This window comes from Triturus cristatus, chromosome 2_2 (assembly GCF_964204655.1).
Source record: "Triturus cristatus chromosome 2_2, aTriCri1.1, whole genome shotgun sequence".
NCBI lineage: Eukaryota > Metazoa > Chordata > Amphibia > Caudata > Salamandridae > Triturus > Triturus cristatus.
The window spans coordinates 548,479,996-548,503,850 of record NC_140582.1 but is presented as its reverse complement, the minus strand read 5'-3'; the positions used below and the strand labels follow the sequence as shown (position 1 = coordinate 548,503,850).

Here is a 23,855-nt window from a genome sequence, read left to right as displayed (position 1 = left end):
CCAGAAAAAAAGAAAAAAGGGCAGAGTACGAATACCCTAACCCCGTAGCCCTGGTTCTGGCCTTCCAGAGGGATCCCGCAGCCAACATGTAAGAAAAAACACAAACGCAGTCTCCAGCACTTGTTTAAAAAAAAAAAATACCCGAGTGCGCCAGGTCCCGGGGGCATGCAGCGCTGTATGAAAAAATGGAATGAGGTGCACAGGCCCCCTCCAAGGGCTTATTTATGGCCCGGGGACCACCACCTCCCCAGGGCTACAATTTGAAAACTACATAGAGGGGAGGCCACGCAGACCCCTCCCTGGTCCGGGGGACCACCACCTCTCAGGGGCTACAATTGAAAAAACATTGAAGGGGGGGGGGGGGGGTGTATGGGCCCCTCTGGCCTCCAGGAACCAACACTTCCCGGGGGCCAATCCTAATTTTTAAAAAGAGGATGGGGCCACATGTCCCCCTTCCCGGTCCATATACGGCCCTTGGGCCACCACTTTCCTGGGGCCGGCCCATGCAGTTCAAAGGAGGGGACCACCTGGCCCCCTTCCTGGAGCAATATATGGCCCAGGGCACCGCCACCATACACTGCCGGCTTCCGCTATGTCCCGTGGTGCCTACCCCAGGGACATAGCAGTAAGCTTTCGCTCCCGCCAAGCAAAAGCAAACACTCTGCTTCCAGCAAGCGGGAGCTGTCAAACCGTTCCAGTTTTCATCAGGGAAAGAGATGAAATGCACGGGAGCTGCTATCCTGCACAGTGGGTGCCCTGGGTGGGGTCCAGGGTGCCCAGGAGACATGGCTGGGCCATGGGATTCCAGGGTCTGAAATCAGCCCAGGCAGGGGAGGGGGTGCGTGGCCTTCCTCCCCCCCACTGTATCATGGCCAGGGCCCGAGGGATTAGGTCCCCAGGGCTGGGGCTACATGGCCCCCCTCCCCTTCTAATAATTGGGCAGGCCTCCCCTGCCTTTTGCCAGGATGATGGACAGCTTACCAAAAGGTGCCATAGCGCGTTTCCGGACGATTTAGTGACGCGTTCTTTATGCCCAGGAATATGAGGATATCTCCACCAAACAAAAAAGCACTTACTTCTTGCAGCTAAGAGGAAGCACCCTTGTTTGGTGGAGATTTACCTCTTTATTGTCTCGCTGTCCTCTCTATAGGAGGATTCATGTTATCACAGACTTCTGGATGACGACACAGAAGCAACAATTACATTGCCGAAATGCACTCTTGTTGGATAAAGTGGCAGGTGCGGTTCCATTGTGGCCCAGTCACTCACACAGCACAGACACTTAGACACCCACTCACAGACCCACTCAGACACTCGCACACCCCTTTTGAGCCGAATGAGAAATGGCTACAGGCCACAATTAGCTTTAAGAGGGTCATTGGAGCTATATAGGATAAATAGCATGTGAAGGTGAAAAATGATGTGCATTAAATGGCGTTCTTGGTTATACTGACGGTTTTGAACTTAATCTTTTGGTTTATAGGATACCAGTGTAGTGCTTGGCGGAATGATCAATGTAATGAGAGCAGCAATTGTCCCTGATGATTCTAGCCGAGAATTTCTGTACAAGAATCGATTTATGAACATGTCTTTGGGTATGGTGAAATACTTAACATTCTGCAAAAGGTCTGGGTTTTTTTACTGGTGGAAATAAATTCTCTGAGGTACCGCAAGTGGTTCTCATGAGAAGCTGGTATTAAAAGAGACTATGTCTAATTATTAACTTTTACAGCAGACTAGCAAACAAACAACCATTCATATGCACTTCAAGATTCTGAAATTGTTAATTTTGTATAGAAGAACTGCTCTGCCCTTTCTCAAGTCCTTACCACTCCCCCGATGTCTTTGGCAATGATGTAATGTTTTTCAAATACTTTGAATGTGGTAGTATTTCATTATGCTATAAAGCTGCGAGGGAGGAGATTCTGCAATCAATAAACAATGGAATGCTGTGTTGGAAAAAGCAGAATTCGTACAGTCAGCTTTGAAATCTTTTTTCAAAACAGGGTTTCCCTAAGGACAGAAAACCGGAGAAAGCAATGTTCTGCAATTTGAATAGATCGGGCCACATGATTATCGATATTCTTCTAGTGCGCTAAATAAGTAGCCATTTTACACACTACAAAGAGACCAGCTGGAGTGTGGGGTACTCATTCTAAGTGGAACGCATCAGAGGCGGTAAATGAGCAGGGGAGTTTTTGTACCCCGGATGAGGACAAGGTGGTATGGGGAAAACTAATTTCTTTAAACATAGTTGGTACTAGGTCCTCCTTTCTTGGTTCTAAGGAGGATAACTCCACCCCATCATTTTATTTCTTCACAATTAAAGCATTATGTTTAGATGCCACATTCTATAACCTACCCTGTATCCCATGTTAAATATTTCCAAATTGAAAGGTCTAAAGAAGTGACTGTATGTTAATTGAGCAATATGGCTCCTTGATCTACTTTGCTCCAATGAATAACCCTGTAATTAGCCCACCAAACTAGTCAACCTTTAACTAATCAGGCGTCGGTAGCATTGGCCAGTCCAAGGACGCCAGGATTCAAGGATTGAGATGCACATGACGTCAGAGGTTATGAGCTTGAATAGGGATATACAGGTGAATCTTTGTGGGATCTGTTAGCCTTCTTAGAGAATAAAGAGGCGAAGGCAAAGCACTAGAGGCAGACGCTAAAATGCACTGCAACTAAGGGTGCAGGTGCTATATTATCCGTACGGTTGTGATGGCAGCAAAGTGAGAGACGGGAGGAGATGTCCGCCAGCCTCAAAAAAGGATCAAAGTATGTGCACCCCACATTGTAGCCTGCATGGAGAAAGGGCAGTGTGTGCATGACTGGTTTGGGCGGCTCCAGAGAGCCAATCAAACCAGTCATGTTTACTCAGGAGTGGGCACACCACTCATCCCCTGCCCAGCCCTGCTCGTAGAGCAGCCCCGCCCACCCGCAACCAAACACTTTTGCTTTCTCGCAGTGCGAGAAGCAGAAACATAAAATGGTAGGTATACCATTTTATGTTTCTGCTTCTCGCACTGCAAGAAAGCAGTAGGGCGGCACTCCTCCGCCCTAGTGGAGGAGCCGGCCCTGGAGTAGAGTGGCAGCACTGGCACAACACTGTGGTGTTAAATACAGGACTAATACCCAACATGTCTCACTTTATTGATGTCTTCTGTGTTTGTGACTTCTAAGGGTTCTCCTGACCCATGACATTACTTAAACCAAAAAAATACACCAATCTTAAGGCAATCACCCTCTTAAATCTCAAAGTGGCACTGAGGGAGACAAGGCATCAATATTGACATGGCTTTTAAAGAGAAATATCCAGGGCAAGAAGATTTTGGGCCTGATTTAGAGTTTAGTGGAAGGTTTACTCCGTAGCAAATACAACAGATTTCCCATCTGCCTTATTACATGAGCGTTATATCCTATGGCATTTGTAGTACAGCGGGACAGAATATCCGCCATGTTTGTGACGGAGTACCCACCACCAACCTCTAAATCAGGCCGTTTTTTGTTTTTTTTCTAACTGAACGAGGGACCTTATGCCTTACCTTACTATACAACTAGACAATCCAAAGCTCATCTTAAAGAGCACTGTAGTATAATCTAGATTTAAAATAAATGAAACAAGGGAACAGCAGAATGGAAACCAAATGGAAGAAACGGAGGTGTCCCCATGGTAAAATGAACTACTAATCGTTATCGAAATCATTTTATGGGATCACACAGTTATTGTGGTCTTAGAGCATTCTTCTGCTCAGTTTAAGATGATATCGACAAGATACAGCAGATATTGCTTTTGACTGCTAAAAAAAAAACATAGTTGCAAACTCCATAATTCCAACAAAAGAAGCAAATATATCTTGCCGACCCATGACACTCGCTGCTATATTTTTTATTGCACTGACACCTTTAGAGGATATCTCAGCACTGATTAACTCTCTGTGACAGATTCTCAATGGGTTCCTGCTCCAGTCTGGTTGCCCAGAAATGTTCCCCTTATTTGCATCATATTTTCCAGAAAGGAGGACCTAGTAACAACTATGTTAAAAGAAATTCGTTTTCCCCATACTGAAGAAAGCTACCTTGTTTCCATATAATAGTGCCAGTTTTAGGAAACCTTTCGGAGAAGGCTATAGCTTGGCTGCTTCAAAGCATTGTGGATTCCTATATAATTCAGGTTCAACTTCTAGCTGGTTTCAGACCTCATCCAGGGTACCAAAACGCCCCTGCTCAGCACAGAATGGAACCATTACTCTCACTGCTGTGGGAGCTATTGGCCGTGCTGGATCTATTCGGCACCTTTGAAACAGTGGACCATGAGATTCTAGTATGATGAGCCTTCACTGTGGCAAGGGCTTCAGAAGTAGCAGTGGGTGGTTTAGATCCTTCTTAGACAAATATCACTGGGTGAAGATGGGTACCTTCACTTGACAGGTGATAACTGTCAGGTGCACAAGCACTGTTGCTCAACCCTGCCTTCAGTCCTCTTTGACAAATGCCTAACTATGATCCTTGATCTCAGTGGAATCTGCACAATCACATTCGGGCGATAATCAAGTCTGTAATACATCCTCTGAGCACATGTCCCCCTGGAGAATGGAGTTCTTGACAAAACATTGTTTGACATACAATTCTGGATGATGGCTTACTCCCCACCTTAATAGTTCATAAACAAAGGTTATCTTCTTTTTATATAAGTCCGTGCCAGTCCTAATGTCTCTAAAAACCCCTAACTGTTTGGCTTCAGCTAAAAAGGGGCTGTCATAGTGAAAACCACAGGAGCTGTTTTGAACTCTAGAGGTACTGTGACTCCTATTACAGGTGAGGTAGTCAGCAGCTGTTTTTTTATTACAAAACAAATTGAAAAATCTAATTTCATTGTGATACACTGTACTTAAGTTGTACGGTCCATGTTTCACTCCCCCCTCGACTACTACAACACTCTCTGCTGTGACCTCCTTAAAACACAGATTCTAAAACTTCAAAGGGCTCACAATCTGGTCAATATAATGCAACTGGACCTGTTCCAACTGCATGAAGCTTTTCCCACGGGCTATGCCTGGCAGAAGGCATTGTTTTAAAAAATAGGCTGTTTGAGCTACAGCTGCTTTTAAAAATCTGGCAACAGGCTACCTGACTCCAAATATACCTCCTATATACAATTATGTACTCTGCATAACAATTATCTCAATTCAATCTCAGGACTAAAGAAGGCCCCACATTTTTTTTTACAGCCACTAATCTTAATTGGAAGTTAAATATTGCTCTTTTGGCTGCATTTAGACCTGCAATTAGAAATGCTAAGGGATAGTGAGTGCTTTATGAATACAGTCAGTCAGTCTGGGCTCTCGCTCACTCTTACCATTCTGTCAGTCAGTGCTTAATTTGTAAAATATGAAGTGCCAGGGCTCTGACCAGGAGGCCACTGCGGCTTGCACCACCCATCTCCCCTGTCATCGCTGCCAAAACGACGACTACCCATCTCTCTTGCATGTGAATGCGACAGTTCAGATTATTTCAGGTCCCCAAAGATAAAGGAATGGCTGAGGAGGTAGGTATTAGTAATTTTTTATGTATATTGTTTTCCTAAACAACTGTTATACTGCTAATCTCTAAATTACATGAGCAGCGCCACTTTGTGGCAGACTGCCCTAAGTGTGGTCTTGACAATTTGGTGCCGGGCACTAGAAACCAATTAAGTGCCGGTGCTCAGCACCGGAAAGCTCCGGCCCAAATAACTCTGTACTGCCTTCCCCGTCTAATTGTCTTCACTTCTCACCAAATATTTCTATTAGTTTATGACCCGTGATCATTTTCCCTGCTTTTGCTTCTCTCTCTCTCACCCAACCGGACTTTTGTTCATGGTCTTCGGCATAAACTCACTCACCATATAATCTCCTGTAATCCTAGTTCTTTTATGTCAAAAAACTAAGAAATAAGCATTACTTTAAAACTGTCACTTAAAACTTCTCAAGTATTTTAAATTAATCTTTCCACACGTTGGGGTCATTATTTATATTTCTTAACATTTCTGGACGCTTTGTTTTACCACAAACCGACATTTTTATCTTACATATGGCCTGCCTACTTTATGTACACAATGGTAACAAAATCCTATTGAAGGTTTACTAAAGTGTAGAGAGAAGGGGGCGTGGCCTGGCCGAGGACCAACATGGCCACTCAAGCCTGACTCTCCGGAGCCGTTTATTAGGGCCAAAAACCCAACTTAAAATGCAGCGAGCTAAACCCCATAGCGTGAAGGGCTTCAAGTGACTCCTCTGCTGCCTGGAGAGCCGACCTGTAGAGCCTGAAGTCAACCTAACATGCAGGACCGCTGGATGCAGATTCCAGCCTGACACAGCCCACGAGGCTCCCTGACGACAAGGGTCGCAGGCGAGCCGGAGGGCAGGGCCGTGACTGCTCCTGTCCGCGTTCCCAAAATCAAGGCCTGCACTGCTCTGCCGCTGACCGCGGCCCCCGCAGGGGGCCAATAGGCGGTCGGCGACGCCCAGGGTGCACTAAATCTCCACTTCAACGGAGCAGGAATTTGGCACCGCTGGGGATGCTATGGGTTTGCGGTGGGGGGCACCCCCCGCCACCCTCCTTCTGAGGAGCATGATGGGAGGGGCGTAGTAGGACTTAGTCAATCCTCAATGCTTGAACTTTACTGACAGCGCGCAATGTTTAAGCCAGACAGATTCCCGAAGCTGGTATACCTAGGGGGTTACATCACTGAGGGATCTGTAGGGGCATAATTCCCATAAGGAATAGGGGATGGTGGGCAGGGGCAGGAGTCGCCCCGTGCCCACGGTCACGCGCTGGCAGCTAGGAGCACTCCTGTGCTCCAGGTTTAGCAATCAGAGGGGGCTGGCCAAAGGTTAAGTAAACCCCTTCTCGCCTTCATAGCCTAAGAGGGCAGGCCCAGAATTGTGAAGAGGGTAACCTGCCCGCATGGGGGGCGAATAGTTCTTGGCACATCTCCCCAGGCCCAACGGGTCCTTTATTTCAGCAGACCCTATTCCGATTAGGATAGCGTCTCGGGCCTTGGGGGCTTAGATGGGGCCATCTACAACACCAGGAGCTATAGCTCACTGGTAAGTCTTGGGCCTGTGGATATAAGGGATCTCACAAGGTTTGAGTCCCGCTAGCGCTGTCACACTGTCATGAAGTGGCAGAATTTCAAACTCTTCTTTCTGCTAGGATGGTTCCCTTCCAGCTAGTTGCAGGAAGCCCTAGATAGGAGAGGTGGCAGGTAAGACTATAGCGGGTTGGTGGGGGGCCCTGGCTGCGACGGTGAGCCGCCTCCAGGGCTGTGGCGGAGTTACAGGGCGATCTGGAAGCAGGCCGGTACAAAGGGTACCTCTGCGCGGCACCAGAGGTGGTGCCTGAGCCAAAACGAGGAGCCTCATGGGAGGTCCCGGAAGCCGTGTCGGCGCCCCGCTTGTCCTGCGGGCGGTTGTGGGCCTGAACAACCGGGGGCTTGCTATGCGACGCACCGCCCTGATAGGGGGGGCGTGAGTAGAATTACCAACGGCACGTGATCATAGAAAGAATCACCTGGAGGGCAGCAACGGCGGGCATCGCTCCCGCGCTGCCCGGCTCATCAGGCGGGCAGGCGACCCAGTTGGTTGCCTGCCCTTGGATCACCCGTAAGATAACCCACCCATTACATATTCTGGAATTATGTAATAAACCTGCAGCATTTTGTTATCCAACACCAACTGTCTTGTGTGTGTCATTTGGGTAACCCATGATGGGGGAGGGGGGACAGCGGGGTGCCCCTGGGGGTACTATGCCGCTGACCGCGGCCCCCGCAGGGGGCCAATAGGCGGTCGGCGCATTAGTGGCCCCGGTCACCCCTCCCCACCCCCTCCCACCGGGGGGGGGGGGGGGGGCGGGGACACAGACCGGAGCCCCCCTCCTCGGGCTTGGCCGGAAGTGACGCGCAATGCGTGTCACTTCCTGGCCCAGGTGTGAGGGGGAGGCTATTTAGCCTTCCCCCACCCTTCCTGGCGACCTCTTTGTCGCCCACCTCGCCTTTTCCCTCCCTACCGCTTACCCGGCGTAGGCGTTGGGTGGGGGGGTTTTTTGCCGAGCGTTGTAATGTTTTCCTTTTTCGTTGCAGACGGAGTTACAGGGCGATCTGGAAGCAGGCCGGTACAAAGGGTACCTCTGCGCGGCACCAGAGGTGGTGCCTGAGCCAAAACGCGGAGCCTCATGGGAGGTCCCGGAAGCCGTATCGGCGCCCCGCTAGTCCTGCGGGCGGTTGTGGGCCTGAACAACCGGGGGCTTGCTATGCGACGCTCCGCGCCGATAGGGGGGGGCGTGAGTAGAATTACCAACGGCACGTGATCATAGAAAGAATCACCTGGAGGGCAGCAACGGCGGGCATCGCTCCCGCGCTGCCCGGCTCATCAGGCGGGCAGGCGACCCAGTTGGTTGCCTGCCCTTGGATCGCCCGTAAGATAACCCACCCATTACATATTCTGGAATTATGTATAAACCTGCAGCATTTTGTTACCCAACACCAACTGTCTTGTGTGTGTCATTTGGGTAACCCATGATGGGGGAGGGGGGACAGCGGGGTGCCCCTGGGGGTACTATGAGGCCTACATCCACGCGTTGCCCCATGGCAGTGACTTGCCTATGCGAAGGCGATCCACCCGACTGCACCACACGCCTTGCACTTACAGCGGTGAGGAGTCCTCCTCCCTTCGTGTAATTTCACATGTCCGACTTGATCCCCTGCCAGGCTAAGAGACGCGGCGCAGCACTGACTTCCTGATAACCCGCGCCCTGCTTGCCTACATCGCTCTAATCTAACTCAAATTGCGGGGGTGACGTACTGATGCCTGTGCCTCCCTGGGAGCTGGGGGAAAGGTCCATGCAACATTGGCGAAATGCAAACAGCTGCGTTGCGCCCAGAGTAACCGGGGCAATGAATAGAAGTATATAAATGAAACTCACAAGCACCATTCTGAAGATATGGTAGTGGCAGCTCACTCTCCAGATGAGCGCCATTTGCGCCCCTTCTACCGAGAGTCCTTAAACAATTCAGACGTCCAAAACTACACTGGTCACAGCCCTCGTTATTGACCGCAGATTAGGGGCAAAAATAAAAAATAAAACAGAGGTGGAAAAAAAAGAAGAAAAAACGTCTCCAAATACCTGTATAGCCAGCATGATTGGTGGCAGATATAATCACTGAGCCCCATTCTCCTCCATACAGAATGGTGCGCTCCGACTCCCGTCAATGCCCGCTCTCCTTTGAGTCAGCCATGACCCCCCTGCGAGGTGAGGACGATGGCTCCTGTGTGGCAACCTCAAACTCAAGAGATCCGGACCCTCCGGGCACCTGAGGGGACAGCTACGTTGCTGGGCAAGCTGCGTGATGGATTTCTCTCAATGGACACCAGATTAGACACACTGACCAGCCAACTTAAAAATATGCATGAAAGAGCAGAGAGGCATGAAGCGTGCATCTCTACAGCAGAACAGCACATATTGGACCGCGAAGATACCAACGCTACAACTTCAAAGCACATCGACAGAGCGAATCGACAGGCTTGAAAAAATGCTAACGCTCGCTGCCGCGAAAGCAGAGGATCTGCAAGCAAGATCACGCAGGAACAATATCCGCATAGCAGGAATCGCTGAATCCACGAACACTGACGCATGTGTTCATATGCCGAGGCGCTACTCTCAGATATTTTCGGCGGAGATGCGTTTTCATCTATATTCACAGTTGAGAGAGCTCATATAACTCTTGGCCCGTGCCCAGCACCGGGAGCACCAGTCCGGTCAAGTGTAGCCAAGCTCCTTAACTACCAGGACAGTGACGCGGTACTCCATCTCACCTGGGAGAAGCCCACACTGCAATTCCAGGGCATGGCCCTATCCTTTCCTGACTTCACACCTGTCGTACAAGAAGCGCGCTGAAAGTTTACAGATTCGAAGCGCTTCCTGTAAAAAGCTAACATTAAATACTCCATGCTGTACCCGGCACAACTGCGTGTTCAGCTAAATGGCAAAGCTCATATATTCGATACCCCGGAGGAAGCCTTCACTTTTTGCAAGCAAAATCACATCGGATCAATCCCAGCTGCTAGTACTGGATTGGAAAAATCTTCATCATGCCCTTCTATGTCCTGAGAAGGACATGTGCAACTCGCCAAGCATTATCTCCATGAACTGCGGCCATATACCGCTACATAGGAGATGCTCAACTGACTGCTGAAACAAACTTGATGCATACATTCTCATCGACGCACTGGCACTATTGTAAGCGGCAATTGACATTACTAACGCAGAAGTAGAGAATGTACCATTAAAGTGCATTACATGGAATGTGCGGGGCTTGTTAAACCCATGAAAGGGGTGCCAAGTGCGGTCATACATATCCAGACGCGGAGCCCAAATAGCGTTTTTACAAGAAACACACCTCCCCCCTGACTCTGCCATTCGCTTTGTTACTAACTGGGGCGCAAGCCGCTTTTTTGTTAACTATAGCACGTACTCTTGAGGTGTATGCCATCCCCTTTCTCACACGCAAGGTTATTACTGATCCGGAGGACCGATATCGATTAATCTCCTGCACATTAGCCAATTTTCTCTTTGTACTAGTAAATATCTAGGGTGCGCCCAACGTAGACTCCCCCGATTTTTTAAATCTAATATCTCCGCACAGCTTGACCGTCTTCATAGCCATACGATTCTCATGGGGGGAGACTTCAGACTCACCATGAATCCAGCGATAGACACAATAGGCATCGGGCTCATCACCACGCCACACTCATCAAACATTTAGTACATTTCATTCTAAACTCCTTGCATTTGGGTGGGGTTTTAAACACAGCTCAGACAGAAGCTACACCTTTTCTCTGCCCTGAACGTCTCGTGGTCGCATATTGACCACTGGTATGTCACCCCAACCCTGACGCTAACACTTATAAACATTGAGCATATCCGTAGAACGCTATCAGACCACTCCCCGGTGCTCCTTACTCTTCGGCTATCCAAAACTACATTGCCCCGGGCTCCATAGCGCTTTTCACCTAACACGTTACTAGACAACGTTTTCAGAACTGAAGTGTGAGATGCAATAGCGTAATATTGCCTATTGAACGCCGGCACTGTAGAACATTACTCTACCCTTTGAGGTGCTTTCAAAGCGTATATCAGAGGGGTATGCATAGCTAAACACTCAGGTGTACTCTGATCTATACGCCGGGAACTTGCGACAGTTGAGCAAGCACTGCAAGACTTAGACACCCAACCACAATCCCATGATTCGGCCCCACTACTATGCAAGCGCGGGTCTCTAATACAGGACTTTCAGGACCTGACAGCCCGAGAAACCAAATATCTTAGCAAGTATGCGCGCGCCCGAACCTAAGTGAGGGTGAGTGGCCAGACCTATCATTGGCTAATATATTACGGCCCTCATACCAAGCCTCACTGATTACGTGCCTTCAATTAGAAGATGGCTCTGTGATCTAAGGCACTGACATTATATCTACCGCTTTTTTTGATTATTACACCCGGCTATACTCATCCTGCAGTGATAATGCTACGGAAGCAATAGCGGACTATTTGGTGGCAGTAGCCATGGTGTGGTTAGACACGGGACAAAAATCATTTCTTGCCTCCTCTATCTCCAGTGACAACATTATACAGGCCATTGGCGATTTAAGCGATACACGATCCCCTGGTTTGGATGGCTTCACAGAGGCTTTCTACAAAGCTTATAAAACAGAGCTGGCCCCTCATCTACTTCAAGTCTATGCAGAATCGCTCACAATGGGGAGCCTCCCTCCATCGATGCATGAGGCAGTGAGAACTCTGGCACTAAAACCAGACAACCCCCCCGGACAGATGCACCTCTTACAGACCACCATCACTGTTGAACCACGATAATAAGATCTTAGCTAAGATTTTTGCCACTCTACTCTCTATACTAATGAGCCAAGTAGTATCCCTGATGCAATTGGGATTCATCCCAGATCGTTCCACATCTATAAACTTGTGTACCATATTTGCAGTTCTCGATCAGATAAACCCGGAGCTCTCAGCTGTGGCTGTCTTACAAGATGCAGAAAAGGCGTTTGACTCTCTTGAGTGGCCTTTTCTATTTGCTGCACTGCACCAAATTGGGTATCCCAAACAGCTTCCTTACATTGATCCGCCTCCTCTATGCTACTCCTCTGTCCCGACTGAAGATCAATGGCACTCTGACAGACCAACTTACATTATCCCGAGGCACCAGGCAGGTATGCCCCTTAGCTCCGCTTCTTTTTATAATTGCTATGGATCCCCTGGTCAGACACTAAATGAGGGGTCTCCAGTTCCACCGCGGTCCCCTCTTGGCTTCTTTGTATGCTGACGACATAATGCTGTTTGTTAAGCACCCTGAAACCAATCTTCCGCCTTAACTCCGCAAGGTTATACGCTTCAGGGCAGTCACTGGGCTTGTGATCAACTAGAACAAGTCCGAATTTTTTTCCCTTACAGAAGCCATTACTGAGTGTGCCCTCGAGTTTACTTTAAAATGGAGCACGACCCGCCCAAATATCTCAGCATTTATCTTCACCGTCAAAGTGCTGAGGTCATACGATTGAATTATGGTCCAGCAATCGAAAACCTAACGACTTTGGTGGAGAGATGGATTACGCTTCCATTATCATTGCAAGCTGAGTGGCGATTGTGAAGATGGTTGTACTGCCCCGTTTTTTATACTTGTTCCTCAACACCCCCATAGCACTAACCGCTACTCTTTTTGAAACGCTACTTGGCATACTAAGACATTTGGTATGGGCCGTTAAACAACCCAGAATCAATTGGCAGACCTTGACTCTGCCTTACACGTGTGGAGGATGCGGTGGGTCTGATTTTCATCTCCATTATTTTGTAGCGCAAGCACACTTCACATTTCATTGGTATCGTTATGATGCAGGACTGCAATTTCTAAAACCGGAGTGGTCACAGATACACCCCAGCCGCCTCCCCACAATCCTTCCATTAGGTCTGCCCAGAAAAGCAAACAAGATACTAACACTCTCAACCACTTGTTGGGCCTGGACCAAACTTCATAGATATCTGGGCTATGATTACCTATACTCTCCACATATCCCTCTTGCCGAAAACCCTTGGCTGCCAATAACTGCTGAAAATAGTACTAAGCGAACTCTGACTGATTGTCGGCTGCTCCAACTCAGGGACCTCTTCGTAGATACCCTTCTGCATCCTCCCACATCCCTAACAAATGGGTGCAATGTTTCACACATGGACAGTTTCATAATACACCAACTATATGCTGCTGCTCGAGCCCCAGTTCCAACTGCCCCATCGGAGCCTCCAGAATTTCCATTACTGACAAATTATTACCATCCCAGATAGCTCACATTGAGTCTCGCGACTGTACCATATGGCCCTCACGCCTAAACCGGTGCCGGAGATGGGGGCGCGTGAGGCATGGGGGACAGATCTGGCAGATCCCATATCTGACAAGACTTGGCACTTTTGCTGCGAGCAAACCAAACTGGTCTCAAATAATCACCAACAAACTCTTGTATTTCAAATACAATAATCGAGCATACACTACCCCTCAATTGCTAGCCAAATGTGACCCCTCCAGGTCCCATAGCTGCACCAGATGTGCTACAGAGCATGCTGGCTTCTTCCATCCAGCGGGGAACTGTACAGAGATATAGGCTTTTTGGGACGAGATATTCAAGATATTATCCGAAATGATTGAAGTGGAGCTGGTCGCATCCCCGCTTATGGCACTACTAGGTCATGTTGAGCCACTTCTCATAGCGATTAGGTGGTATGCCGCTATCAAGTTACTGTAAGCAAAGCAACAGGTATTTCTACACTGGGGTGCTGCATCGGTTCCTACAGTACAGGGATGGATGAGGGATTTAGTTAACTGCAAAAACAACAGTTGATGGACAGAATGCAGAAGAATGTCATACATTCACCCCAGTACAGAGATCTGGGCCTAAATCCATTGTTATTTTGCTCACCACGCCACCCCAGTTCAGACATTGCCATATGCAAATCAGTCTTGACCCTGTGCCTCATGGGAACAGTCCAGCCCGAACTGCCAAGCCATGTCTTCCCTGAATCGGAATCAAGCATCCTGGAACCGGTTTCGGGGTTTCACCCCTCTTCAGCCAGGATAGCTTGATTCCAGTGGCATGGAGAGCACGGGACTCACGTCTGAGCATACCCATCCCACTCGGGGTGACAAATGCAAAAACAATAGTTGATGGACAGATTGTAAAACAATCTCATACATTCACCCCAGTACAGAGATCTGGGGCTAAATCCATTGTTATTTTGCTCACCATGCCACCCCAGTTCAGACATGGCCATATGCAAATCAGTCTTGACCCTGTGACTCATGGGAACAGTCCAGCCCGAACTACCAAGCCAGGTCTTCCCTGGACCGGAATCAAGCATCCTAGGACCGGTTTCGGGGTTTCACCACTCTTCAGCCAGGATAGCTTGATTCCAGTGGCATGGAGAGCACGGGACCCACGTCTGGGCATACCCGTCCCACTCGGGGTGACAAATGCAAAAACAACAGTTGATGGACAGAATGCAGAACAATGTCATACATTCACCCCAGTACAGAGATCTAGGCCTATATCCATTGTTATTTTGCTCAACACGCCACCCCAGTTCAGACATGGCCATATGCATATCAGTCTTGACCCTGTGCCTCATGGGTTAACTGCGACACCATGAGTGATACTTGCGCCTCGTTGCAACCCGCCTCTTCCAGACCTAAGAATATATAGCATCCCCAGCGTCAGTATTTATTGCTCCATGCTCCAGATGAGGGAGCACCAATCTGAGCCTTGGATACGATTCGGACTGGAAGGGGTGTAGATGTAGCATAGAAACCATCAGTAGCGGCCTCCGACATGTGGAGCATTGAATACAGGTTCCCATGATGCCCCTCCCCCCTAGAACTGCGGAATTGGTGTACTCTAAATGCTAGCCCACTCTGTGTTGACAAAATATATTCCTCTTAGGCTGATGCATGCACTGTCGCGCACTGCTTCCCTCACTGGTACTACTCATTATTGCACAAAACTATAATGATATAGCTTTACTCCGCTACCGTGTATTTCAGGATTGCATAGCAATTATAACGCTGTACTTATTTGAATCTTTCTCCATTCATATATGTTGAGTCTTATGGAATGCTTAATTCTTATTTGTGTTTTTCTTACGGTTATGTTGTATTAATTGCTGGAAAAATCAATAAAAATATATTTTTTCAAAAGTGTAGAGAGAAAATTGGTGTTCGAGACTGCACTACTGAAGCGCACTTAAATCACATTCCTAGGTACCCTACATTCCTTTTGCTTTCCCCACAAACTAGTTCCACTGTTAAACTCATGTGCAGTAATCTGCTAGTCCCATCCGAAAAATGCCCCTTCTCTTCTGTATAATTGTTCTTTATTTTTGTACCCCATGAACTTGATCTTGGACTCCCTCCCTCACTCTGACTTTTTCACAATCAGTCCTCAGTGTTTGCTAGATCGCCCACAGAGAAGCCTGCATTAGGCCAGTGGTGCTTTACCATGTGTAGCTCCCATTGCTTGGAATCTAGAATTGAAAAGACTTCTAACTGCCAGTGGATTTACAAGGTCAAAAAGAACTGCTTCTTTAATTCAGCTTTTGGCCCGGTGCTTTTTCCTCTGGCTTGATTTATTTTATGAGGATGTGCAGTTCACCACCACTCTCTTCTTGAATGATCATAAGAACTTGGCATAAACAGAAGTACCCTTTAATGGATTGACTCCCAGAGATCATTGGTCATATTGCTTGCCCCATGTATATCACTGCATTTCAGCAACAAAGTGGGTGCACCTAAAGAATCAATCACTGGACCACTTCTCTTCAGTGTCTACCTCAGTCTACCACCGAATCCCATCTAATGCTCCAACGTGATATGCTGCAACTACACTGTCTGTCGAATCACCATAAAACTGAAAAACTCATGCAACCTTGACAGATCAAGACTAGACCACTGACTTAGTGCCATCAACCTATGGATGATGACTGGCCGACATGCAGAGATTGGAATTGCATTCATGCCTCTTCCGTCTGGCCCTAAGAACCTGGAGTACTGCCAATGTAATTGAGAGAAGTGAGAAATCTGGGCGTGATCAAGGATTAAGCATATCCCCTGATAAACTAAGTAAAGATGGGCATCTTCTAGACCACGCGCAAATATTACCAGCCACGTGAGAACATCAATGACTGCCAGTAGCTAGATGTTCAGCTTTCAAAACCATGAACATCACCCATAGGGCCATCAATGGCAAAAACCCAGCTTTCATACACAGAAAAATCAAAATACATTCACAGAAGAAAACACTCCATTCAAGGCAGTCACTAGAGCTTTTAAGAAGTGGATCAGTGGTACCATCTTCAGTCACACAGCTAAGCACTGGATTCTTCCACAGAAAAGATATGAACCATCAAAAAGCACCTGTGATTAAGTAAGGAGCTGAAGGGCTGGCTTTTTCCAACATGATGATGACACAAACTAGCATCAGTGATGAGGAAGAAGAAGAATGAATTCCTATGCTCCTTCTGGTTAGCATATATATCACGGATCTGCTTTTTGCACTGAAGAGTACAATGGTCTTGAGAGGTACCCAGTTTGGTTTGGGATTGCATACAAAGATTGAAATAGTGGTATGATGTGTTATCATCAGCTGAATCACTACATCCATTGTGCAGCCCCCAAATATGTGCCAGCAAATTCTGTCTATTCTTGGAAATCTGCTCTTGGAAATCTGCTCTTGAGTTAAGAACTGATTATACTATTCAATCTGTTTAAGGCTTATTTGAATTGAAATGTATTCTCTTATAGTCTGCGTTTGCATGAACAGCACCACCCATGTAAAGTTGATTTACTATACTGCTGTTATTATATTACCCAATTATTTTAAGGCATACGAAGTGGAATCCATTCATGACCTACTCATTTTGTCGGAAAAGAGGCACTAGCATAAAGTATAATTTGCTGTACTAATATGAGTACAATATTTATTTATTTAAGGTTAGCCTGAATTGAAATGTTTTCTTGAAATAAAATATATTCTGGAATTGCATATGCATGGTGTTAACACAAGGCACAGGCAATTACATCAATTTGCTGTATTACTGGTAACATCAGGTCCTCCATCGGTCCTTAAAGGCCAAGCCTCCATAGGCTGCACCACCTCCCTCCATCCATGTTTCTGTGGGAGATCTGTTCAACACAATCACTCTTCTGCTCACTCCATGATGGAACAATCAGAAAGGAAGTGTACTTGTGTACTGTCTGTGTTCTTATGCAAACATCACTAGTAGCATGAATTGTAATATGGTGCACTGTTTGGACTGTCAGGTACTCCAACAGCAAAAGCAGCCCATGCCACAAGCTGCACCACTCTGTCCTGATCATCTCCTGGAGTGTTATGGTTTGATCTGAACCAACCTTGAGTGGACTCATCAAGGTATGCACAATGTTGGCCTACAATATTAATTTGGTCCTCTGTTCACTACGATAGATCCATGAGTGTATATTTGGTGTCTAGCAGTAAAATGCTCATTCTTATGGATTATGCTCTGCCCCTCAAAGAGAATTTCATGAGCATATACTATGCCTGATTATATAATGCCTATTCCAATGGGTTGTTCCTCCCCCACTTTTGGGTGGACTCCAAACCATATACAATATCTGATCCAACTATACCTTCAAAGGTAGTACCCTTCACCACTGGTCATCTTCTAAGGCAACGTATCAACAGGCATAAATGACATGTCCAAGACTTCTTCGGCGAGGGTAGTACCCAGATCCATGATCGGATCTCTTTGCACACATTGTTCTACACTCATGTGTAGGCACTACTACACAGTTGTGTTAACAGTACCAAAACACTGCCCACGTAGGTCATAACACACACACACACAGGGTCCCGTCTATCCATACACTAGAACTTCAATCTTAAGAATCCTAGCCCTCACTCTTTTTCTTGCTTCACACACTACCCTTATAGGCTACATGACAAGCACACACTCTTCTATCTACAGCAATGCCACAGAGCAGGTTTCTAACCATCCACAAATGTGCTTAGATGCCTCATTAGGAGTTTGGAGTGCTATTTAAATGCAATCAAAATACAATACTGTTTAACTTACCTAATAAGTCTCTCCAGAACACATAAGGCTACAAGATGGGTCAAACAGTTGTTAAACCGTGGACACTAATGGATTTCCAGTATCAATTGCTTGCTGTTGGAAATGGCCCTTTTTGCAGGGTTATCCCTAAACCTTTCGCTTTTTCCTCCTATTTTCTCCTGACCTGTGTGTGTTGGTTTTAGGACTCTGGGCACTTCACCACTGCTGATCAGTGCTAAAGTGCATATGCTCTCTGTGTAAACTGTGTTTTGATTGGTGTTTCCATGATTGGCTATTTGATTTATGTGTCGGCCCCATGTAAAGTGCATTGCGAGTGCCAGGGCCTATACATCAAATGCTGTTGGTGGGCTGCAGCACTGGATTGCGCCACCCACGGAAACAGCCTGTAAAGTGTGTCTAAGGCCTGCCATTGCAGAGCCTGTGTGCAGCCTGGGGCTGCCATGTCGACTTGGCAAGTGCACACACTTGCAAGCCCCTAAACCTTCCCTTTTCTACATGTTAGTCACCCTAAGGTAGGCCCATGGTACCCCTGTGGGCAGGGTGCATTGTATGTGAAAGGTAGGACATGCTCTGGTGTGTGTGGCATGTCCTAATAGTGAATTACAGCCATTTTCATTTTTCACTATTGCAAGGCTACCTGTTCTCCATAGGCCAGAATGGGCAGTTTGATTATTACATCTTATAATCCTAACTGACTCAGGGAACATGGTAGAAATTCGAATTTAGTATGCCTGGAATCAGAATGATAAAATACATCTTTTAGTAAAGTTGGTTTTAACATTCTGTGTTTGAAAATACCACTTTTAGAAAGTAGGTATTTTCTTGTCTAACTATCCAAACCTGCCTCTGCTAGGTTGTGTATTCCCTGTCTGGAGTTTGAGTGACAGGGCTGGGGTATTCCAAGAGACAGGGTGAGTCCGCCCAGTGGTGAATAGAGAGAAATGCATCTAGATGGGAGGGAGGAGTTGCACCTGGGACCTGAATAGGACTGTGCCTGCCCCCCACAGTGCTGGCTCCACCCCCTGTGGTGCGTCTGATGTCTTTGCCCTGTGAAAGGAGGGAAGGAATCATGTCAACAGAGTGCTCCAGGGCTGTGCCTTTCCTCCACAATGCTGGATCCACCTCCTGTGGGGTGTCTGATGTCTCTGCCCTGCACTCTGAAAGGAAAGAAGGAGCCATGTAAACAAAGTGCTCGAGGACTGACCAGAACTGGTTTGGACTAGGCAGAGGCCCCTCAGAGGACAAAGGATTTTGGGGTATAAGTAGTGGGACCCTGATCCCAAGAATTTAGATCTCGCTGGAATCAAGGAACCTGCCAAGACGAAGAGCTGGAAGAGCTGCCAGGAGGAGTACTGCCCCTTTGCTGTGTTGTTGCTTTGTTGGGTTGGCCTGCAGCTGGTGCTTCTGCCTTGGGCAGTGAAAGGACTGGACTGAACTTTCTCTACTTGTTAAGAAGTCTCAGGGACTGCAAAGACTTCACCAACCTCTGGGTACTGCTCCTGGAACCGCTGTTTCAGTTGCCACAGAGAAGAGAGAACCGCAACCAACTCAGTCACCGACTCCGTTGCTGGCCTTGAGTCCTGAAGGCACCGCAGGCCGCACCGACTCGCCCTGCACTGCAAGCCTTAGTCTCACCGACTCCGTCACCGAGCCGCTGCCTGCACCGCATCAAGAGACACCGCAACCTGCATCGCCCCGCTTCACTTCACTTCGCTGGCCTGGGCTCACCGACACGGTCACCGCTGGCTCGACACCCGTGACCGACTCGTCACGCACAACTGTCCGGCCAGCGCCAATACCCGCCAACCGGCTCTGACGCTCGCATCGCAACTTGCCAGCACTGCATCGAGCACATTCTCGCCCTGCACCGTAAGCCTTGGTCTCACCGATGCCATCTACATGATCGTCACCGAGCCGCTGCTCGCACCACATCGAGGGACACCGCACCTTCCACCGCTTCCACCTTGCACCATGACCGCGACGAACGCCACAACTGGCTCTGTCACCTGCACCGCAACCTGCCAACACCGCATCGAGCACCACCTCTCCCTGCACCACCCGCCTTGGTCTCACCAACGCCGTCTGGACGATCGTCACAGAGCCGCTGCTCGCACCGCATCGAGGGGCACCGCACCGTGCACCACTTCCATTTTGCATCGCAAAGGACGCCAAGACCGACTTGCACCGCCATGTGGGTCACACTAAGAAAGGTACTGTGAACGAATATGTCCCGCTGTTGCTGGCCCGTACCGACACAGTCAGCTGGAACTGCAAGACTCTTGTTTTCAGCATCGCGGTAGGCTCGGACCGAGCTACCGACTCGTACGAACTGTGTTTTTCAACGTATTTTGCAAAATCAAGACATTTTGAGAAGTAACTATTTCTGAAGTACTGTATTGTGGATATTTATCGTATTTGGTCTTGTTTATATAAAAATATTGGATATTTTTCTAAAACTGGTGTGGTGTCCGTTTGTAGTGCTTACATTGTATTACTGTTGGTTTAGTGCAAATGCTTTACACACTGCCTCTAAGATAAGCCTGACTGCTCGTACCAAGCTACCAAGGGGGTGAGCAGGGGCTATTTTAGGACTGCAACTCCCTTGTCCTGACTAGAGTGGTGGTTTCTGCCTGGCATGGGTGTAAACTTTAGCCAACCAGAAATCCCATTTTTAACACTTGCTGAATCTCTTATTGGATGTACCTCCAAATAACAAAACTCTGGTGAAAGGGATTATGAAAGGAGGTAGTCTGTGCAAATATATCCTATGATACAACACAGTCTTACTGTAGGTTGAGCCACTCTAAATAGTGTTTCTGGGATTTAAAGAAGGATGTGTAAAATGCTGTGAAAGTAGTCCCTTATCCCAGGGTGGCTTCTAATCGTACATAGGTGAGCCCTGAAAGCCTCTGTGTCTTTAGAACAATTTACATTTTATTATTTTTGCAGAATGTCTGCGTAGCCAAGACTCATTTTGGCCATATAGGAAAGAGTTATACAATGCGGCATGCACTCAGACCTTAATGCCACAAATGTAATATATGCATATATTCAATGAAAAAAACAAAGGTTAAAGCTCAGTTACAGTTAGGAATATTTATTTTCCCTTCACAAACTTAAAAATTCCAAAGTTATAGTTATAACATTCATTGACAATTTATCCTCCACCTTCAAATTATTATAAGTAGCGACCTCATTACATACTCTTTTCAGGTCGCTAACCAGACAACGCTAACTATAACTTGCCACTCTGCCATACACTGTGTTGTGACAAGTCAAATTGAGAAGTTTTAAGAGTTGTTATGAGTTCTATGATTTCACATGCTATACGTGATCTAGTATGCAAGGGTATAAACAGGGCATGGAAAAGGCATGAGTTATAGCTAAAGTAGTGTGGCGAGCGAGGTGACAAGACTGTGTTCGGGAGTGAATGACATAGTAATTTGAAGGTGGTGCATAAATTATAAATTAAAGTTATAACTTGAACATTACCGTTTTTAATGTTTGTGCATTTTGTTGGGTTTGTATAGAAAGAGTACATAAGTTATTTCTAATTATAAATGATCGTTAACCTTTGTTTTTTTTCATTGTATATTAATGTTTTTTATTTTTTAATATAAATGTATTTCAAATCACAGTTGGAGTGTTGTAAAGTGGAGTGGAGTACAGTGAAGGAGAGTGCCGCAGAGTCTAGTGTCATAGAGAGGAGTGGAATAGAGTGGAGTAACGTAGTGTAAAGTGGAGTTAAGTGTTATACAGAGGTTTGGCGTGGTGTGTTGTATCATGTAGTGGAGTATTGTAGAGTGGAGCAGCATGTTGTACAGTGTAGTGGTGTGTCGAACAGTAGAGTTGACTGTTAGACAGTGGAGTGTCATCGACTGGAGTGTCATGAAATGGAGTGTGGTGGAGCATCGTGTCATTGAGTAGAGTGTTGTAGATTGGCATAGAGTGTAACAGGGTTTGGTAGAGTGTAGTGGCATTAAGTCTAGTTCAGTGGAGTAGAATGTTTTATAGTTCAGTGCTGTTGAGTGTAGTGTTGTGCCGTAGAGTGGAGGAGAGCTTCGTACAGTGCAGTGTTGTACAGTTGAGTATCATTATTTATGACAAAATAGTGCACGGTAGAGTGGCAAGTTATAGTTAGGGTTGTCCGGTGAGCGAGCTGAAAAGAGTGTGCAACAAGGTCTGCTACTTATAATAATTTGAAGGTGGTGCATCAATTCTAAATGAAAGTTATAACTAGAACTTTAGAATTTTTAAAGTGTGTATAGCTTAAACTAGGAGGTTGGTATAGGGAGAAGAAGTTTTTCAAACTATAACTAAGATTTAATCTTTATTTCGTTGAATTTCAGTGTTTTTAAAAATATTTTTAATAAAAATGTGTTTCAAATCGTAGAGGCCAGTTTTGCAAGTGGAGAGTGTCCATACAGTGCCATACAGTACAGTGGAGGAGTGTGTTGTAAAATCTATTGCCATAGACTGGAGTATTATAGATTGGGATAGAGTAGATTAGAGTGCAGTACCATATTGTACAGTGCAGAAAAAGTGTTATATAGTGTAGTGGCATTGTGTCTCATATAGTGGAGTCAAGTATCGTAGACTGGAGCAGCGAGTTGTACAGTGGAATGGCGTGTCGAACAATAGAGTAGGGTGTCCTAGACTGTCAGAGTGGACCAAAGTGTTTAAGAGTAGAGTATGGTGAAGTAGAGTGTCACAGAGTGGAGCATGATCAAGTGGAGTGTTGCAGAGTACAGTGGAGGAAAGTGTTGTAGAATCAAGTGCTGTGTCTAATAGTGGAATGGCGAATCGTAGAGAGAAGTTGAGGGGTATGTTGTTGAGTGTAGTACGGTAGCGTAGAGTAGATGGCCATAGAATGGAGTATACAGTGAAAGAGTGGCATACAGTGTAGTACAGTGTTTTAAAGTGGAGTTGCAAACAGCAGAGTAGAGTGTCAGACAGAGTAGCAGAGTGTAGTGTAGTAGAGTGGATACACTGGAGTGGGGTAGTGTAGAGTGGAGTAAAGTGTCAGAGTGGAGTAGCGTGTCGTAGAAGTGGAGTGCAATAGAGTCGAGTGGTGTAGCATACATTCGAGTAAAGTGTCATAAATTGGAGTACCGTATTGTACAGTAGTGTGTAGTGGGGTGTTGTACATTATTGAAAAGTGATGCAAACTACAGTAGAGTAGAGTGGCTTACAGTCTAGTTGATTTTTGTAGAGTGGAGTTGTGTACAGTGTTGTAGAATGTGGTACAGTGGATTGACATACAGTGTTCTAGAGTACAATGGTATTGGGTGGGGTACAGTGGAGTACTGAAGTAGAGTGGAGTAAAGTGGGGTGCAGTGGCATACAGAGTTACATACAGTGTTGTAGAGTGGGCTAGAGTATCACAGAGTTGAGTAGAGTGTTGTACAGTGGCATACACTATAGTACAGTGTTGTACAGTGGCATTAAGGGGTATATACAGGAGTAAAGTGGGGGAGAGTGGCATACAATGCAGAAGTGTTGTAGAGTAGAGTTATATGGAGTACATTAGTGTGTTAAACAGCGAAGCTGTGTAGAGTGCATAGTTGTATAGTAGCGTAGAATGAGGTTAAGTCTCTTATAGTGAAGTAGTCAAGTGAAGTGGTGTAAAGTAGTGTGGAGAA

General features: G+C 46.7%; 1 protein-coding gene across 1 annotated transcript in view; it reads right to left on the bottom strand.

Annotated features, from left to right (window-relative positions):
- LOC146862495 (uncharacterized) overlaps positions 1 to 23,855 on the bottom strand; it is a 596,942-nt gene that overhangs the window by 349,872 nt on the left and 223,215 nt on the right. The gene's annotated exons all lie outside the window — the stretch shown is intronic.